This window comes from Lathyrus oleraceus, chromosome 3, assembly GCF_024323335.1.
Source record: "Lathyrus oleraceus cultivar Zhongwan6 chromosome 3, CAAS_Psat_ZW6_1.0, whole genome shotgun sequence".
Classification (NCBI taxonomy): Eukaryota; Viridiplantae; Streptophyta; class Magnoliopsida; order Fabales; family Fabaceae; genus Lathyrus; species Lathyrus oleraceus.
In genome coordinates, this window is record NC_066581.1 from 56612702 (window position 1) to 56631900 (window position 19199).

A 19199-nucleotide genomic window follows, 5' to 3' on the forward strand; every position below is an offset into this window, starting at 1 on the left:
TTCAACCCCTTTGCTTCCCTATAAATAGAGGTATTATTTCCCCTCATTTTTCATGCTTCCTAGCCCCCAAAAGTTCTGTCCAAGTACCATTTACTCTCCTCTCCAAACCTAAGCCAAAACAAAAAATCTTTCTCACTTAGAAAAGTCACCCCACCAACTTTTCTTTATCCTCTTTCTTTTTTTTTTCAAAGATTCTCACTCTCTAACACTCATAACTCAGCTCATTTACTATACTTCCACCATAAACACTTTCATCCCAAACCCCTTGCTCTATATCCAAGCTCAACATCACTTCAACCTACCCTTTTTCAACATTTTTGGGTAATGATTTTAGCTTAAACTTTGTTAACTTTTTGGTTCTGTTTTTGTGTTGAAAATGGTTGTTTTTTCTTGTTTGATTTTTTGAGAGGTTTTAGACTCAAGCTTGTAAAAAATGATTAACTTTGGTTTACATCTTTTTTTTAGGGATTTCTTGCTCTTGCTACTCTTATCCACTATCTTTAATCAAACTTAGTATTTTGTTTCATTTGCTATTTATTGTAGACTTGTTTTCACATCTATTTGGTTGATGAGATCTATTATATCATGGATATGGTTGTTTAGAGTTGATAAAACCTTCAATGTTTCAAACCTATTAATGATTGATCAATAGATCCTTCATGATACTTCGAGGCATTGATAGGTTGCCTCTATTTCAACCATGTTTGGGTCATTTGATACATAGATGAAACCATTCTCTTTACATTAACTTGTTATTCTATTTGCTTATTGTTATTCTACTAACCACTAACTACTAACTCCTAACATTTACATTATTGCACTTTACTTCCTTGCAATTTATTTTATTGTTCATTTTATTTCAAGTACTTTATGTTTATATTCATTGTTATCTAACCATATCATTTATGTTATACTAATTTATTTACTCACTTACTATCTTGCTAAATAAAAGAGGAGTAAAAACAAACAAAGATAAAGAGAACAAATCATAATATTGATAGATGGACTTAGGGTTGCATAACTTTCTTTGTTACAAATCTATTGTTAGTTGATTTTTCAATCATCTTCAATACTTTGCATCAATGATAAGCTATCCCTTAATGTGTCATATTTTGAGTCTTTTTTACCTATGAAAAATAGTCCTCAAGATGTTCATTGTGTACATATTACTAACCACTAATTATACTTCACTAACTTTTTTTTTATCATTAACCTTTGTTATTGTGTTATTTTGTTACCATTAAGTTGTGATTTATTTTGTGTCATTTAAATTCACTAACCATTATTATTGTGATATTGTCTTTCTTTATCTTGTGATTTACTTTTATGTTGTTACCTTGTAATTTACATTCAAGTACTCATTATCATCATCATTGTACAAACTCATCATGCATGTTTATTTATTTGTTATTTATTTTATTATAATCATACACTAAAAACAACAAAAACATGATAAAATGATAAGACCAAAAATATTCACTCCACTCTTAATCAACTTGGACTTAGAGGATTTCATCTTAGGACCTTTGCTTGGAAGCCTTCCTTTACTCGGTGAGATACTTTGTAAACACTTGGATTTTCATCCGTAACTTACATGCATGTTGTAAGAATGGCATCATGGCACCACCTTAGGGGGACATGTTTGTAAGACCATTATCCTTTTTTTAGCTTAGGTCACTTTTGCACACAAAAGGCTTTCTCTTGGGCTACCTTACAATGAGACTCTTTAATTTATTGTTGGTTACTTTGCATTCATGTTGCATAAGTCAAATTTCATAATCAAAACAAAATAAACCCTTGATTCAACGTCAAGTGGCATTTTCATAATCAAATTCAAAACACTCAATAATTACGATTGTTATTGTGCGCCACGAGCCTTAAGTGGTGGAGAATGAGTGAGAATGGAGCATTCCTACCCTTACTCTGATTATTTTGGACGCAAGACGCTTGGCTTGTTGTCTAGAATAATCACCTCCGCCCATAGACTTTAGTACAATATAATCAGAAACATTCTTTCATAAAACCCTTATTCAAGGTAAAAGCAATACAACTCATCAAACTCATTTTTGTGCCTTAGGGCATCATCTTGAAAACCCTTTTCTCAACGATAAAATCAACTAACACACAAATATTTTCTACTCCGAACTACGGAGCTCTGATTCCTCATCCCCGAATGAGTGATACGTAGGCACAAGGGCCCCAATCCTTGGCGAACACTATAATAACAAAAACACCCCCTTCTTTTCACACATTCTTTTGAAAATAAAATAATAATAGATAAATCCCATGTATGTAAAACAACCTAAATGGTTCCCATGGAGTACCATGGATGTAAGGGGTGCTAATACCTTCCCCTTACGTAACCGACTTCCGAACCCAAATCTCGGTTGCGAGACTGATTCCTTATTCTCTTTTGGCGCTTCCCGTGCGCGTCTCTCTTTCGAGGGTTTTATCGACTATTTCCCCTCTCCTCTCTGATAGAGGTAAACTAAATAAAATTCGGTGGCGACTCTTCTGACTTTGCCTCTCTTTGGCATTCTCATTAGTCCCGGTTTCGTTATCGTGAAATCCCGGTAGCGACAATTGCTTAATGCTTTTTATGTGAGATACTATTTTAATTTGATCTTAGGCACATAAGGAATATTGTCCATTAGTCCATGTGTTAGAACTAGGGAAATTGTTGTACTTACGCTGATTGAATAGGGATAGGAGACCTCGAGTAGTGGCATTTGAATTAACATTCTATTGCATCACCTAATTTCACTTATGCTGGTTGAATAGGGATATGAGACCCCGAGTAGGAATTAGTGAGTTATACACCAAGGGATTGGGTATAGTGGTTGGGTTAATTCGCCGTGGAAATGTAATGATTTTCTCATTCTTGTAATGCATCAGGAATCAACAGGGGATAAATAAGAGATTATATACAAAACCTGTATGCTTTTGTATTAATCCAAAGCAACTTTTATTTTTCGCATCCAACGTCGCCCCCCCCCCCCCCCCCAATTTTATTACTTTCTACAACTTGTATAAATATTGTTTTGTTAAATAGAAATCTATGTGGATTTGATATTTTTTTTATTATTGCGATACTATCGATATACTTGCCGAGAAGTCATCATTGACATTACCAACCTTGGTGATAGGTATTTTAATTTTAATATGTATAACATATTGTAAGGACAACACTCATTGTAACAAAAAAGTAAAAAATTGTTGGAGATGGGATTCGAACCCTGTCACTCTATGGATGTATAATCATGGTTAATTGTTTTGACCGTAATGCAATGTCTTTTCGTAAATATAAAAAAACAAACGCATCAAAAAATGAGGTATAACCACGGTTAACTGCAAACCGTTGTAAGTTAGTGTTACCAAAGGTATATTTTATAGTAGTGAGGTAAATGTTCTAAGCAACATTCAAAGGCCAGGAATGTACCAAAACAACAAGTTTCAAAGGGGAGATAACTACAATCAAGGATGGAGACAAAAGGCAGGGCCATCCAACAAATTACAATTGTACTAGAATTATAATGATACTCCTCCTCAACAAGGCAAAACTTCAAAGTTGGAGGATACACTTAATTAGTTCATGCAAATATCCATGGCAAATCAAAAGAACATTGATGCTTCAATAAATAAAAATGTCAAGATGCATGTTGTTAAGATAACCATACAACTACCTAATCAACAGAGTGAAGCATTCAATTCTAACACTCAACCCAACCCGAAAGAGCATTCAAACACCTTTACAACAAGAAGCAGTAAGGTGAATGGTAATAAGGAACCGTAAATAATTTCTATTGAAACAAGAGAAAGCCAAGAGGAAAAATAAAGAGAAAAAAAGTAGAAGGCAAAATACAAGTGATGAAAAATAAAACGAGCTGGAGACAAATGTAAGTAAATATGCCAAGACAAAAGGTCAAAGAGCAATGGAGGAAAAACTGAATAATCCACATGTTCAAAAGTTTCAGCCTTATCCACAAGCTCCAACCTAGAACGATAAGAAAAAGCAATATTCAAGGTTTTTAGAAATTTCCAAAAGACTACAAATATGCATGATATTCTATGAAGCCAAATAAGAAAAGATACATTAATGAGAAAACTATTTAGTGAGAAGCAAACTATGGCACCATCATTCCTAAAGGCATAACTTCGCCCAAAAAAATCATTATAGTAGAAAATTTGATTAAATTCACATATTTTTAGCTCAATGAAAATGCCATTACTGCATTGGTAATTGGTAAAAATGTTCAAACTTAAAATTCACTCTTTAAAAGCACATTTCACACATTCTTTGCCTTCACCCACTTGCAAACTTTCTGCCATAAGGATTCGAAACACAAATCAACAACACTTTAAAAAAAATCCTAAAACTCTCTCCACTCATCTTACATTAACACAAGTACTTCCAAGTTTCTTCTATAATTTATAATATTGATCAGTATGCTTCAAAAATTCCATGTTTCTTTCTATTTTTGTCGTCATATGTATTGCTTGTTACTCAATTTTGAAATACCAGTCTTTTCAACCATCGATCTGACTGGTTGTTCTACAAAATTTTGAGGATTGTTCTGTGAATTAGGATAATCCATAGAAGGACGCGTTATTTTTCGTAAATAGTTTCCACTTGTTAAATGCATATAAAATATTCAGAACAACTCATGTACATCGAACACTTTTATAAAAGGAAACTATAATATCTATAAATGATAAAAAGTTTTAACTCATGTACATCGAACAATTTGTTTACTGAGAAATTTGGTAAACAAGCGTTAGTCTCTTATTGAAGGTTACTTATAGGATCAACCAGATAATCCTAGGACATAGTGCTAGAAATTTTCTTATAGTTTTATGTAGAAAGTTGAAGGATTTCTACTTATTCGAAATCTTTGAGAAAAAGTAATCTAAAAAGTCGATTGTTTGGAAGTGTAAGTGATTTCGGTAATGCTAAAAGGCAAATTTTGTAAAAGTGAATGTAAAATGACAATGAAATTAATAATGGAAAATGAAAGAAAAATTGGAAAGAAGATAAAATTAAGTAAAAGAAATGGTGTTTTAGAATTCATACATTTTTCATAGTGAAACTCGTTTCTCTCTACGATGGGTACTTTGAGTTTTTTGAGTTTTGTAGTGAAATCAAGAGAACACCTTGAACCCTGGCACTAGAACTCCTATTTATACAAGTGCAAAATAATTGTTTCGTAATGTTCTTCTCCTTAGTATTCACCACATAGATTTCTGCATGTTTTTCGCTTATAAAGTGTCCTCCACGTGTCCCTTTGGATAAAAATGAGAAGTCGTTACTGGGGCTTTGAATTAACACTTCTTCGCACCAAAATGTTGTTGGTCGACATGTCATGCTGACGTCGAAAACCTGAGCAATGTATCCATAAAAAATGTTGGACGAAGTATCTCTTATCAGAATAATACTAAGTCCTCAATCTTTATCTCTCATCTTGAGACCTCAACTTTTTCCAAGCCTTCTCAATATGCTGATATTTTTTATCTTGTCCAAAATCCCAACTAACAAATTTCCCCCAAAAAAGGTCTCTTTCGACTAAAAGGAGATAGGGGAGTTTTTAACCTTTTGACATTATTTCACCTAGTGGACTGACGTCATGGACATCATGAATTTTCCATCAATTGTCACCTTGAAAGCGTGCATTTTCCCATTATCCCATAACTCTCTATTATGGCTCCGTATTCATAGGACACCATGGCTAGGTTTACAAAATCGTTTTGATTTCATCTTTAACAATGTGGCACGTGTCATCAAAACTGGCCCATTTGCCAAGTAAAGTACTGAAGAGTTTTCTTTTCCCTCATTATAAATACCTCTTCTTTCTCTCTTCTTCTCTTTTTTGATATTTTCCATTCATAAACTTTTTCCCCAAAAATTCTTTTCTTCAAGCAATCAGTCCATCATCCTAAATAATGGCTTCCAAAAAAAAAGAATCCAAGGACGCTCTTCCTTTAGCTACCAAGCTTCAATATTATATTCTTGTTGGGAATCAAGAGTATGTCTAGAACCTTCAAACTAAGAGGAAAATCTCTGAATCTTCAAATCTCATGTACTCATTCCTTATTCCATTTCTAGAAAAACCCATGCACTTATAGGTATAATGCATGATCCCTCGGTAGATATTGATAAGCTTATGGACTTTTTCCCTTCTTACCACCAAATGAAACCCATAGTGAGCATTAAGAAACCCCTCAATTTAGAGTACATGACTGCTACTTTACGTTTTTTTGTTCAACCCCCCCCCCCCCTCCCTAAAAAAAAGAACTAGGATTACATCCTTTGGCTGAACAAAATCGAAGCGAAAATGAATGACACTTGGAAGTCCAGATGAATTTATGATATAATTCAGCCGTCGAGGATTGGTCCTCCTTATTGCCAAAATATATTGGTAGCCTCTTTGTCCTTCAGGGAAAGTACCACAAACATTTTTCGACTTCCCTATGGGATGGTGACACCCACCCTTTTTGACATATCAGCCATCACTGGCCTTCGCCCAACTGGTGAAAACTTCAATCCCAATGAGAGTGATAAGGATACTATAAACTTCAGCACAAACTGTGCCAGCTTTGGAAAATACACCAAAGACTATCATGTCACTGATACTAACAAAGTGTCTGATGAATAACACATTTCTTTCTTAGCTTTGTGGTTGTCGAGATGTATCTTTTGCTGCAAATACTCGAAGGTATAAAAATGAAACTTAACCTTAGCTAACCAACTACACGAAGGCCATGATATTTTACTTAGCCAATTGATATTAGGATCCCTCTACGAATCCTTAGGGTTAGCCAATGAAGCCCTAAAAAACCTCGAACCCAACGACAATCTATTCTTGGTTGGACCATATTGGTTGCTCCGCCTTTGGTTGAATAAGATGTTTGAACTTTCCCTAGATGTCGAAAAACCCAACGATACCGATGAACCCATTAATAATAAGCGTGTTGAAGGTACTCGACTTGCTCAAATAACCATGGATGACAAAAATAGATCAGATCAAGATGCTTTTTTGAATTATTTCCTTATGTTCATCAAACACCACAACGTCACTCCCACAAGGGCTCCTTTCATCAACAGAACTCATGGGCCTGAGTGGTTCTCCAAAAAATTTCATGCCACTGGAGAGAAGGAGGCTTAATCAAAGAAAGTACGGGAAGCTTTCCTCACACCAAATCTTCTTTCGACCAGACTTGGGACCTCCAAAGAAAAAGTGAAGATATTATGTTATCAACGTAATCTAGTGTCACACCAATTATGAGTTAGTCAATCTGTGCCCAAGCCCTTTTCCAATCAAAAAAGTGAACTCTGCCTTTACACTATCGACTACTCAGAGGACGAATACCTTCGACATCTTGCTCGACATGCTGCTGACTGTGATTTCCTCACACCATTTTCTTTTCAACCACCATTGTATTGCACCAAAGATTTCGACACTTGGTGGAGAGCCTACCATGGAAAACAATTTCTTGGGGTTGCAACATTGTCTCAATATTTAACAAATGTTTTCTCTTCTCTGCAGCAAAAATTCAAAAGAGGTAGAGACAAACACATCAAAGAGATCCAGGCTTTCCAAAAATATTTTGAAATTGTGTATGACCCTAATGAGCTTAGTCGGATGAATTGTGAAGTAGTTGTTACTCCTAGAGAGAAAATGATGGTGAAACTCCCTAACCTTAATGTCCATGATTATGTGAAGGATACGTGCACATTTGCACTGAACTACTATCCTCCCAAGTTTCCCCATTTGCCTACCAGTGATATGGCTCTGGCTTTTGCCCTTCCATTTTCGTGGTGGTTCATCTGTGGGGAAGAGTTGAAGGTACTAAAAAATGAGAGTTTAAAGCCTGATAAATGAGTGACTCCAATTAAGCATGACATATATAGTTTCAAAGGACACCTTCATGTCGATATAAAACATGTCATGGTTGAAACCTCTATACATGAAGGTGAGAAAAATGAAGGATATCCCAAATTAACTTAACCTTTTTTTTCTTTCCTTTTTTCCTTATTTACAACTGTATTTGTATAATTTCAGTGGTCGAACACAAGAAGAGAACAAGAGATGCTGACAGTGCCTCTGTAACCTTAAAGGAACCCAAGGTAGAAGCAACTCCAATCAAAACCACATAGGTCAGTTCTAAAATATGAAACTTGATTTTAAACTGTTCTCCATATTAATCTTACTTGACTTTTCACTATACATATTTTTCATTGTCCAGGATAATTGAGAGACTCAAGCCATACCTGTCGAGGATTTTTCTCCCGAACCTCGAGCTAAGAAGAAAAATCCAAATACTTTTGGGGTTGGATCTAGAAAGGTTGCGCTATCCCAAATGCCGTTCTTACTCCTAAAGCAAAGAAGGAGAAGAAATTAACCTCAGGGAATAGCGAAAAAGAAATCAGTACAACCATAAAATTTGTCTCCACTGATCTTGAAAGTCCCAAAACAAGGCCAGATGCAGATGCTCCCAAAGTAAGTTTACTTTTCCATATCCCTTTCCCCTGTTTAATATTTCTCCAAATACCAATACTTGAGTTTTGTAGGATAATCCTTCGACTAATCTTGTGTAGACTTTAAAACGTCCAACACCTCAAACCACTAGCTCTTCCTCAATCCAACCTACTCCACTCAAAGAAACCATTGGAGAGATCGACAAACCTATAGAAGAAGACTAGCATTCTAACACATCATCTTTTACAACTAATGAAGAAGACAGAAATGAAGTGGACATGGACCAAGCTTCTAAAGATGAAACTCTTGAAGAAGAAGGTCCAAAAAACACTTATCCTTTTGGAATCCCCAAACAAAACAAATATGCTCACAAGGATCTAGAAATCACTAACCCTCTTACAAATACTAAACAACCAACTACAAAGAGGGCACCAGAGGTCGAATAGGAAACTGCAAAGATTTTGACTGCTAAACTAGCTCCTTCACCCAATACATCTTTCTCTCTCTCTCTCTCTCTCTCTCTCTCTCTCTCTCAAGAAGTTAGCAGAAATGAAGAAAACCAATCAACAAGCCTATGTGAAATTAATGATGTGCGCATAGGGCAATTCGACTGATAAATGCTCAAGTTCTTCGATTGTTTCTGGAGGAAACGCTGCACCTAAGACTGTTGATGGGGTTCTTCAACAATTGAAAGAAAAACTTGCAGAAGTTGTCCTATTTGAAGCGCTTGAAAAGAACATCTTTCATAGTTATGGCATCAAATCAGTGCTGAAAAAACTCGACGCTCCCAATTCCCCCAGCGGTGTTGTCAACTTTATGGTAGTGTTTGGACCTCTCTTTGACCATATTTTTGCTGGCTTCCAAAGGAAACATGAAGCGTAAACAAAAATGACGCCTAAGATAGACGCCAAGTCAAAGGAATGGAACTTGGCTAATGAGCTCGACAATCAAACCGAACAACTAGAAGATGTTTTTCGCCAAGAAGATGAAGTTGTCATTGTCTTAGATGCACAAATTCTCAAATGGAAGAAAGAATTTGAGGCGTTGCAGTTAAAAGTGCAAGAGGCTGAAGATGAAAATAAGGGAATTCGGAAGGTTAGTCAACAATAAATAGACACAGAGTCCCTGGTTGGAATCTAACATCTGGAAAATGTCAATACTCTGGATGTTGAGATTGAAGGTTTTGCCCCCATAATTTCACAATTTGATCATCGTCTGTCTACAACGAAGATCCAATATGACAGGCTCAAAGCCTTTTTCCCTTTCTAGGACTTGCATTTTTATCATTTATGTTCAGATTTTTATGTCGTTTGAACGACATTTTGGTTTTTGTAAACTTTTAAATATGCCATTTGTGACATTTCGATATTTAAGCCAATATTTTTAGCTTTTTTAGTTTTGAAGTAATATTTCTATTCTGCATTAATATGGATTTCCTGCAATATAGGCATATACTACTCTAAATATTTTCCATTTATTTTCAATATTCGACCTTCAGGGGTCAATTCTTCGACCTCATATGCATTATTTGTGAATGCTTGTAGGATTCTAAATGGTCATTCCCAATTAGGGGACCACTTTCCCAAAGGTATATCCTTTTTATCCATGGGCAAGATGACTTTCCAAACTAAGTCTCCTAACATGAATTTTTTTTACTTAACCTTATTATACACCTTAGCTACTCTTTTTTTTGTCCCATTAAGACATCTAGAGCAACTAATCTTTCTTCATCGAAGTCACTTAATTCATCCAGCATCATACCCCAGTAATATTCAGTTGGAATTTCATATTACCTTTGAACTCTAACTGACTGCAAATGTATCTCTAGAGGGAGAACTGCATCATGGCCATATGTAAGTAAAAATGGTGTGGAATTATTCGTCTCCTTGGGAGAATTTTGACATGCCCAAAGTACTTGGTTTAAAGTTCTATGCCAATTTCTTGGCTTTTAGCCTACGTGTTTCTTAATTAACCTAATAACAGTTTTGTTGCCCACTTCGACTTGACCATTAGCTTGGGTATAATAGGTTATCGAAGTTAGTAACTTAAACCCTATCTCTGAGGCAAACTCTACCATCTTTCGACCTGTGAACATTGAGCCTTGGTCAATGGTAATAGTCTCAGGTATTCCAAATCTATATATAATATGATTTTTGATGAAACTAATGACTTCTTCCTGGTTGACATTAGACAAGGGGATGGCTTCTATCCACTTAGTGAAATAATTTATCCCCACCAAGATGTATGTATGCCCTTTCACCAACGAGGGCTTAATTTTGCCTATTATGTCTAAGGCTCATCCTCTAAAAGGCTATGCATTAATTATTGAGTGTAACTCACTTGCAGGTACATGCTGGATACCTGAATGCCTTTGGCATTCCTGACACCCTTTGGCAAAGTCTATGCAATCTTTCAGCATAGTTTGCCGATAAACCCCTAGTCGAAACAATAACCATTTCATCTTATGGCTTGCTTGATGAGAGGCACATGATCCTTTATGCACCTCATAGATTTCAAAATATGTTTCACTTTCGCCAAGACACTTAAGAAGAATTCCCTAAGGGGTTTCTTAAATAACTTATTCCCCATAATCACATAGTTCAGGGTCGTGTACTTGATCTTTCGGTCTGTTGTTCCTGTTGGATTTCCCAAGTATTTGATAATGGGTTTTCGCCAATCATTATTTGACATTAGGTCAATGGCCAAAACTTCAAAAACTTCAAAATTTTCAAAAAACTCAGAATTTCCTAAGTTTGATGGTATCTCAGTTTCGTCCCCTCCCCCCCCCCCCCCCCCCAGTTTTGACATTGACAATGTCTCTAAAGAGTTGTCTACTGAGATTAGCTTATCTTTAATTTTGACCAAATACTCTAATCTCTCCTTAGAGATTTTATAACCTGAAGCAATCTAGGCTAAATCATTTGCCTCTTGATTCTCCAGTCGAGGTATATGGTTTATAGAGACATGGTCGAAATGTTTCAGTAAATAATTGGCAATGACAAAGTACATCATCAAAATTTCTTTGATGCACTTATATTCTTTTCTCAATTGTCTAACCACCAACTATGAGTCATCTTTTATTTTGACATCTCTTGCCCCCAAGTCCAATAATATCTGAAGTCTTGTTATTAAGGCTTCATATTCAACCTCATTGTTTGAACAAATGCCTTCAATCCTAAACTTGAACTTGGTCGGTATGTCATCTAGAAAATATAAACACTCCAAACTCCAGTTCCATCTTTATGCTTAGAACCGTTGAAGTATAATTTCCAAGACCTAGTTTTGACATAACTTTCTATCACTTCGACCACTAAGTGGTCAACAATGAAGTATGCGATAATTTGGCCTTTTATTTCTTTCAAAGGAAAATAAGTTAGTGAGTGTAAAGTCCATTTTCCTATTCAACTATGAAGTATAGGTTTCAATGACATGTGTTTGATCACATCAAAATGAGAATACACATAAACGTCAACAGGCTTCATATAATGCTTAAGTTTTGTACATGAAAAGTATTGGCATAAACATAACTTTTCTATTACATTATACCTAGTTTTTGCATCAATTAGTATTCGAATAAGGTAATAAATGCCTCTTTCGTTGCCAATTTCATCCTCTTGGGCTAACATACTTCCTATTGTTGAATTCGTTGTAGCTATATACAATTTCATATTCTTATTTCTACTTGGAGGTAACAAGATATGGGGCTTCATTAGATAATCCTTGATTTTGTCGAAAGCCTCTTGTTGCTCGCTCCCCCATCTGAACTCACTTTCTTTCTTGAGTCGAAGTAATGGCGAGAAATCCTGAGTCTTGCCACTTAAATTGGAGATGAATCTTCTTAGGAAGTTTGTTTTTTGCAACAAAGATTGTAGTTGCTTCTTTGTCGAAGGAGGCTTGAGATCTAAGATCGCTTATTTATTTATTTATCTTTATACCTTTTTTGTGCACCACGAATCCCAAGAAATCTCCTGCATGGACACAAAGCACACTTTAATAAATTCATTTTAATCCATATTTCCTCATCCTCTCAAAGGACAGTCGAAGATGGCTTAAGTGGTCATTTTCTGAAGAGGACTTTATGACTATGTCATTGATGTAGACTTGCATGAATGTTTCAATGAAGTAATGGAACATTGAATTCATAGACCTCTGATAGGCTGCCCTAACATTTTTAAACCAAAGGGCATTACTACCCATTCTTAAGTTCATAAAACACCTGGGCATCGAAACACCATTTTAGGTACGTCTTTTTCAGGTATAAAATTATGTTTGTACCCAGAATGTCCATCTAACATACTTAGACATTCAAAACTTGCGACTGAATCTACTAACATTTTTGCACATGCATTGGGTACTCATATTTAAGTGTAGCATTATTCAAATATCTAAAATCTATACATACTCTAAGAGTTCCATTTTCTTTATAACAGGCACAATATTTGCTAACCATTCGACATACCTGGTTGTTCTAATGAACTTACTCCAGAGCATCCTTTCAATCTCTTCTTTGATCTTTGACATAATCTCTAGTGCAAACCTTCTTGGAATTTGTTTCATCGACTTCTTACCCGGTCGAATTCATATCTTCAACTCCACCATGTTTCGACTCAACCCTGGAATTTCATTTTAATCCCATGCAAAACAATGTTTGAATTCTTTAAGAAATTCAACCATATTTTTCGTCATGCTTGGTTCGACTTTATACTGATGTAGATTGGTATCTTGACTTCTCCATCACCCCATATCTATTTCTTCCAAGGGATCTTGGGTCTGCATCTTTTTTGTAGAATCAAGCGGGTCTCTTTTAAACCCCAAAGGCTCATTGTCATAAATATAATCAAGCCTCCGACTTTCTGAAGTTGTTGTTTGTCTGAATTGGTCATCTTGGATTTTATCAGATTTTTAGCAATGGCTTCAAGACCCATATTCAACAATGCTTCAACCTCAAGGGCCGAGTTTAGTCTACTATTGGCCATATAAGCTGAAATTCAAGCCAAAGGGTTTGACTCGGTAATCATTTTCATCGACCATGGTCCACCCAATAGGTGTGACACTTCCTTCTTCGATAACATGATCCCCTACATCTTTCTTATCCCATATGAAACCATGATTGGGATGGAGGTTCAAGAAACATGTAACATCTTTCTGAGGAGTATAAACCCCTTATTATACATGACATGGCAGGATCTTCGCCAAGTTTCTACCGAAGTGTTTCTTTCCAAAAATAATGTTGGCCTAGTTGTAGAGCCGACTGAGAGTTTGACCTGGATAACCCCCAAGATGTGACTGGTCTTGCCTTCATAATTTCACAGGACCATGTTGTGAGGTCTAAGATCAGCATTTTCCTTCCCCATTTTCTTAAATAATGAATACAACACCAAGTTGGCAGTCGCTCCTCTGTCAACAAAGACCTTGTTGACAACCATATTATCTACTTTCACCCTTATGAACAAAGGTTTGAGATGATACATTATCCCATAATCTGGCTTCCCAAAATGGCTTGTTGTTCCTCGACAACAACATTATTCATGAGGTAATAACATAAAGGCTTCTAATTTTCCGCCTCATATTGTATGTAATCTTCCTTCATCTCTAACACTTCCGAAACACAATATTATTCTGCAGAAGAACTGGGACTACTCCACAGTTTATCAAAAGATCATCTTCAAATTCTGTGTCAAAATTATCCTCTACCATCTCATCATTTGGATTAGGAGTATATTCAGGAGTTTTTTCCTCTAGGTAAGGGGTGTACACATAAGTTTTCTCCCTTTTAGCATCACCATTTCCCAAAGGTGCAATCCTCAAGGATAGTCAGTGGTTGTCTATTTTCTTGTCTTCATCACTCAATTTCCTTATAAAAGGTTTCTTCAGAGTGTTCGACCCAACCATATCACGTTTTACCACAGGGGTTTCACACTTTGTTGCAAAGGCTTCATGCTCAACCTTCTTCTTTCTTTGGTGATGCCTCCATTGCATCTGTGTCATATGGTCATTTCCCTTATAATTTTGAGGGATATGTGACTGACCCTTCGATACATTAGGATTATTATGGTTTGGCAGCCCTACTTTTTGGTCAACCACTTTCCATATCGGTTGATTTTCCCCCATCTGGTTCAGAGGTTTTACCCACTTTCTTTGGGTACATTTGCAGGAGGGTGATAGTTTCTTTGGTGAGGCTGTCGAAACTACCTCAAGTATTCTTCATTTCTACAAGGAATACCTCGTTTGTCAAAAGTGAACCTAATAGTCGAATTTCCTCCCTTGCTCTTTCTGATTGTTGTTCAATTAAACAAAAACTAATTGTTGTTAAATTAAACAAAAACTAATATTTGGAATTGTTTTGCTAAATTATAAAAATAATTGCAAAAGGAGTAAATGGTGCAGGGAACAGTTTTGATAGATATGAGTAATATGCTAGGGAAGGTGTATGATTTATTCCTATAACAACTCTGAATCAATATTGAAACAACAGATATCAATTAATTAATACCAGTTCTTAAGGTTGTTTTCTCATAATGTCTTAATGAGAAAACCTTTAATCATTCATCCCTAATCTCTATGTCCATAGAAATTTACCGATGAAAGTAAGCCTTATAATATCAAGAACAATCTGGTTTCTAGAGGGTATCCATAGCCCTAGTGATATCTACTATAGAATATTCTCATGAAATCATTACCAGCGACGGTCCAACCTAATTGATAATCATATATCGATCTCAATTATTCTGAAAGACAAAGCATTAAGAACATCAATAAAATAGATTAATTATAGAAAATAAAATTGTTATTGCAAATATAAAATCAGAGTTATTCCATATTTAAAATAAGGGACATCCCCTAGCATTTTGGGGTTTAGCTACTCATAATATTCAATGAAAACAAAATACAAAGTTTAGATATTACAGGTACTAAGATGAAATTGAATCTTCAATCGCTTTCGCTCATGAAAATACTCCTTTCACCAAAGCTTTTGTGTTCTTCAATATTTCTCTCTCCATTTTTATCGTCCAAGAAGAAGTGCCTTCAATTGTGATAGCAATCTCGCTTAAACAGAGAAATACCCCTTTTCCAGATTCCCCTAGTCAGTCATATTTTTTTGGACAATAAGATCAGGTCTGGAAATAGCCCAATCCACAATAACTTTCAATTATGGCCTAAAAAAAGGAAAGTTTCCGAAAATCACACGCCTGTCTGCTACGGCCGTAGTATGTGCTACAGGTGGTCGTAGCAGGCCACTGTACCTGGATTGCCAACCGAAGTTGTAGGGTTTTGTCTGCTACAACCATTAGCATGTGCTACGGTTGGCTGTAGCAGTCCACTAGTTATAGGGGTTATGTTTGCTACGGTCAGTAGCAGGTGCTACGGGTGGCCGCAGCAAACCACTATTTTTGTCCTTTTCCTTTGAAATAGGGGTTTCAACTACTCCTCTACTATGGCCCGTAACATGCACTACGAGTGGCCGTAGCAGTCCAATGTTCCTTGGGCCATACTTTCCGATTCTTCGTGATTCTTCACAGTTTTTATGCGAAATCCTTCTTGCATATTTATTTGATCCTGAAAACTGAAATTCTGGCGTAGTCAGTATTCAGATGTTCTACTTCTAGTCACGACATCTGATCTAACATTGTACCTATTACAGCAAGACAGTTATTACACTGTGCACCTTTTCACAGTGTCACGACCTCTCCTTCTATGTCATCCTAGAAAGGAGGAACCCTTAGTTATGTGCACCATAACCTTCACTTCTGTTGTTTTCCTACACAGATAACAGCACGATGTCTCAATCCTGTATTGAACATCATCTGTTATATTGTTCCAGTTTGTTGGTCATGTACTTGTATTTCCTAAATTAAAGGTTGTAACAAGTTAAACTAATCTTCACTTATTAAGGAGCTAGCAAATAGAATATTTGCCAGGTTCATTAATTGTAGCTTAGTTGTTAGTTTCCTAGATTTTAGATCAGCTGGTGGATTCCTGAAGAATAGCCTGAGAAAAATCCTGAAACAGAAAACTAACCATCCAACAATTTAGCATATGCAGTGAGGAGTGAATGTCACAACATTCCGTTTGACATCCAAGTCCAGAACCATATGCTAAGTCTGTTTGGTTCATGAAAACAGACTGAGCTAAATTTGCTGTACTGTAAAAGACCAACCAGTCTCTACATCAGTATTAGCTTTCTGGAATAACTGTCAAGACACCCAGTTTGACAGGTTCACAATGATCTTTTGGCCAGGTCTGTGATGATTTTGAAATCCAGACTTCACTACATACTGAACTGAGATCATCAGCTTATTATACAGTATGTGCTGTTGTTGATGAATGTCAAAACATTCTGCTTGACATTCCAACAGAAGGCTATGTATCAGGTCTGCTATTATCTTGCTGAACAGACTGAATTACATGCTCAGTTTGGCAGACATGATTATATCATACAGAAGGAAAACAAACACAGGAAATTGTTAACCCAGTTCAGTCCAACATGACCTACATCTGGGGGCTACCAAGCCAGGAAGAAGATCCACTATTAGTAGTATCAATTCAGAGTTAAACTCCCCCGTTTACAACTCATCACTTAATCCCTACCCAATGCAATCTATACCTAGGAACTCCTAGATAGAAACCTCCAGTTTCCATTCCTATCACTACAAATACAATGTAATGTGCAAACACCTTGAACTTGCTTCACAGCTTCATTCAAGAACATAATTACTCTTGCCTACAGGCTTTGAGTAACAAACACTCTCAGGTTTACCACTGAGAAACACATGGTACCCTTCCCACAGATTGGGAGGTTTACCTTACACACACCCCTAAAAATTCATTCTAAGAGGCTTACAAAGACTAGATTACAATCAGCTATTTATAACCTAATCACCCAACTGGATTTGGGCCTTCAGAAAATTGCAGCAGACTTGTTCTTTGCTGTTGCAACTTCAGCAGAAAAATTCTGCTACAAACAAGGTCTTCAAGTTCCTAAACTCTCTCCATATATATCTCCATATTTAGAGCCTATATATATTCTGATTTAGTCTTCAAGACCTCCACAAGGGAGTTAGGATATTCACCAGATATCCTTGCTGATCCCATGAAATATACTGAATTAATTAATTCAGTTTCCTACACATGTGCGATGTCACAGACCTGATGTCGTGACATCGTACATGACATGTTGGTCCAGATGTTGAATTTCTTCAACCCAACATATTAAAACAACAGAGATGATTACATTATTTGTTTTCTAAAATTACTGCCAATCCTAAGGAATCAACAAAAACAGTAAAAACGCACAACCCAAGCATAAAATGCGGAAAATGGAAACAAATTGATGAAAAACAGTGAAAAGATTAAATGACATTAACGGTAAAAGAAACTGTAAAAACCACTTACGATATATGAAAAATGCAAATAACTCGCTTACTTTCACTTGTTACAATGATAATAACTATAGCACAAATGGTGAGTAATCACAACTCGAAACTTAGCTTGCTTCTTGTCCTCAAGCAACTTTAAGTACAAAGACTCATGTCACTCCCAAATAAAAACTTTTCACGTACCATCATACCTCTAAGATATTCCATGACCCTCATTTGTTGATACCTTTGGTTTTTTTGGAGTACCGAGATCGATTGATTGACCACACCTTCACTTGAAAGTATTGTTTCACCTGTCAGCTCAATTCACACTCTTACCAAATCTCTCGGGTGTTAATGTATTTTACACTCAAAATTCATAATACGCAATACCATACCATAGACTTGAATAAATTCTCATTTGATGTCAAGGTGTATGACACAAACACTTTTTTTTAGGTCTTTATGGTTGTAATGGGGCTAGGGTTAAGGTGGGATAATTTTGGAAAAGTAGGCTAAGGTTCAGAGTCAATATGATCGTTATCTTCACTATGCTTATTCTGATGGATTAACTATTATTGAGGATTCAACTTTTGGATTTGTCTTTATTTTCAATATCTGCTGACTTCTCCTTCTTTCAAGTGCCATGATGATTATTTTTCTATTATTCATTTCAATTTGATTTTTCAAATTTTCATCTTTTCTTTTTATTCTCTTATATTTTTTTCAATCATCATGTGCCCTCATTTGTACTAACACTGCACAGCTACCCCAAACTTAAAGGTTGTTATCCCAACAACAACCCCAAACTTAGAATGAACATGGATCTGATAACTCACATAAATACTCTAAACATGGTGGAGGAATGTTTGGGCCATGGGTTAATATTATGTGGTTTTTAAAACAAATAAATGGGCAACAACTCAAATGGGGTTAACAATGGATAATGTAAAAGGGATGGCTAGAAAGGCTCAGGGGTAGAAAAAAACGTGCCTTAATGTGTGTAATCATGCAACCGAAATCAGAAAAGATCGTACACAAGTTCTGAATGATAAAGAGATACTTGAATGCTCTCTTATGATGTATATTGTGTTTGGCTTTTTCTTCCCTCACCATGTTGGGTAGAACTGACAACCTCCATAATACCTCTTGGTCGATGTGGGTTCTCAATTAGTTGTGGTAAACCTACTCAACTTTCAGCCCAACTCAATTAAACCAATCATATCATTTAGAAGTATAAAAAAAATTGTGAGTTGACATGCATAGAGGACACACATGCCTTCAGTTTGGGTAATTTTCACACAACCACTAAAGCTACAATTATCATATTACTAGATGAAAGTAGACAACCAGAAAATAAACCACTTAA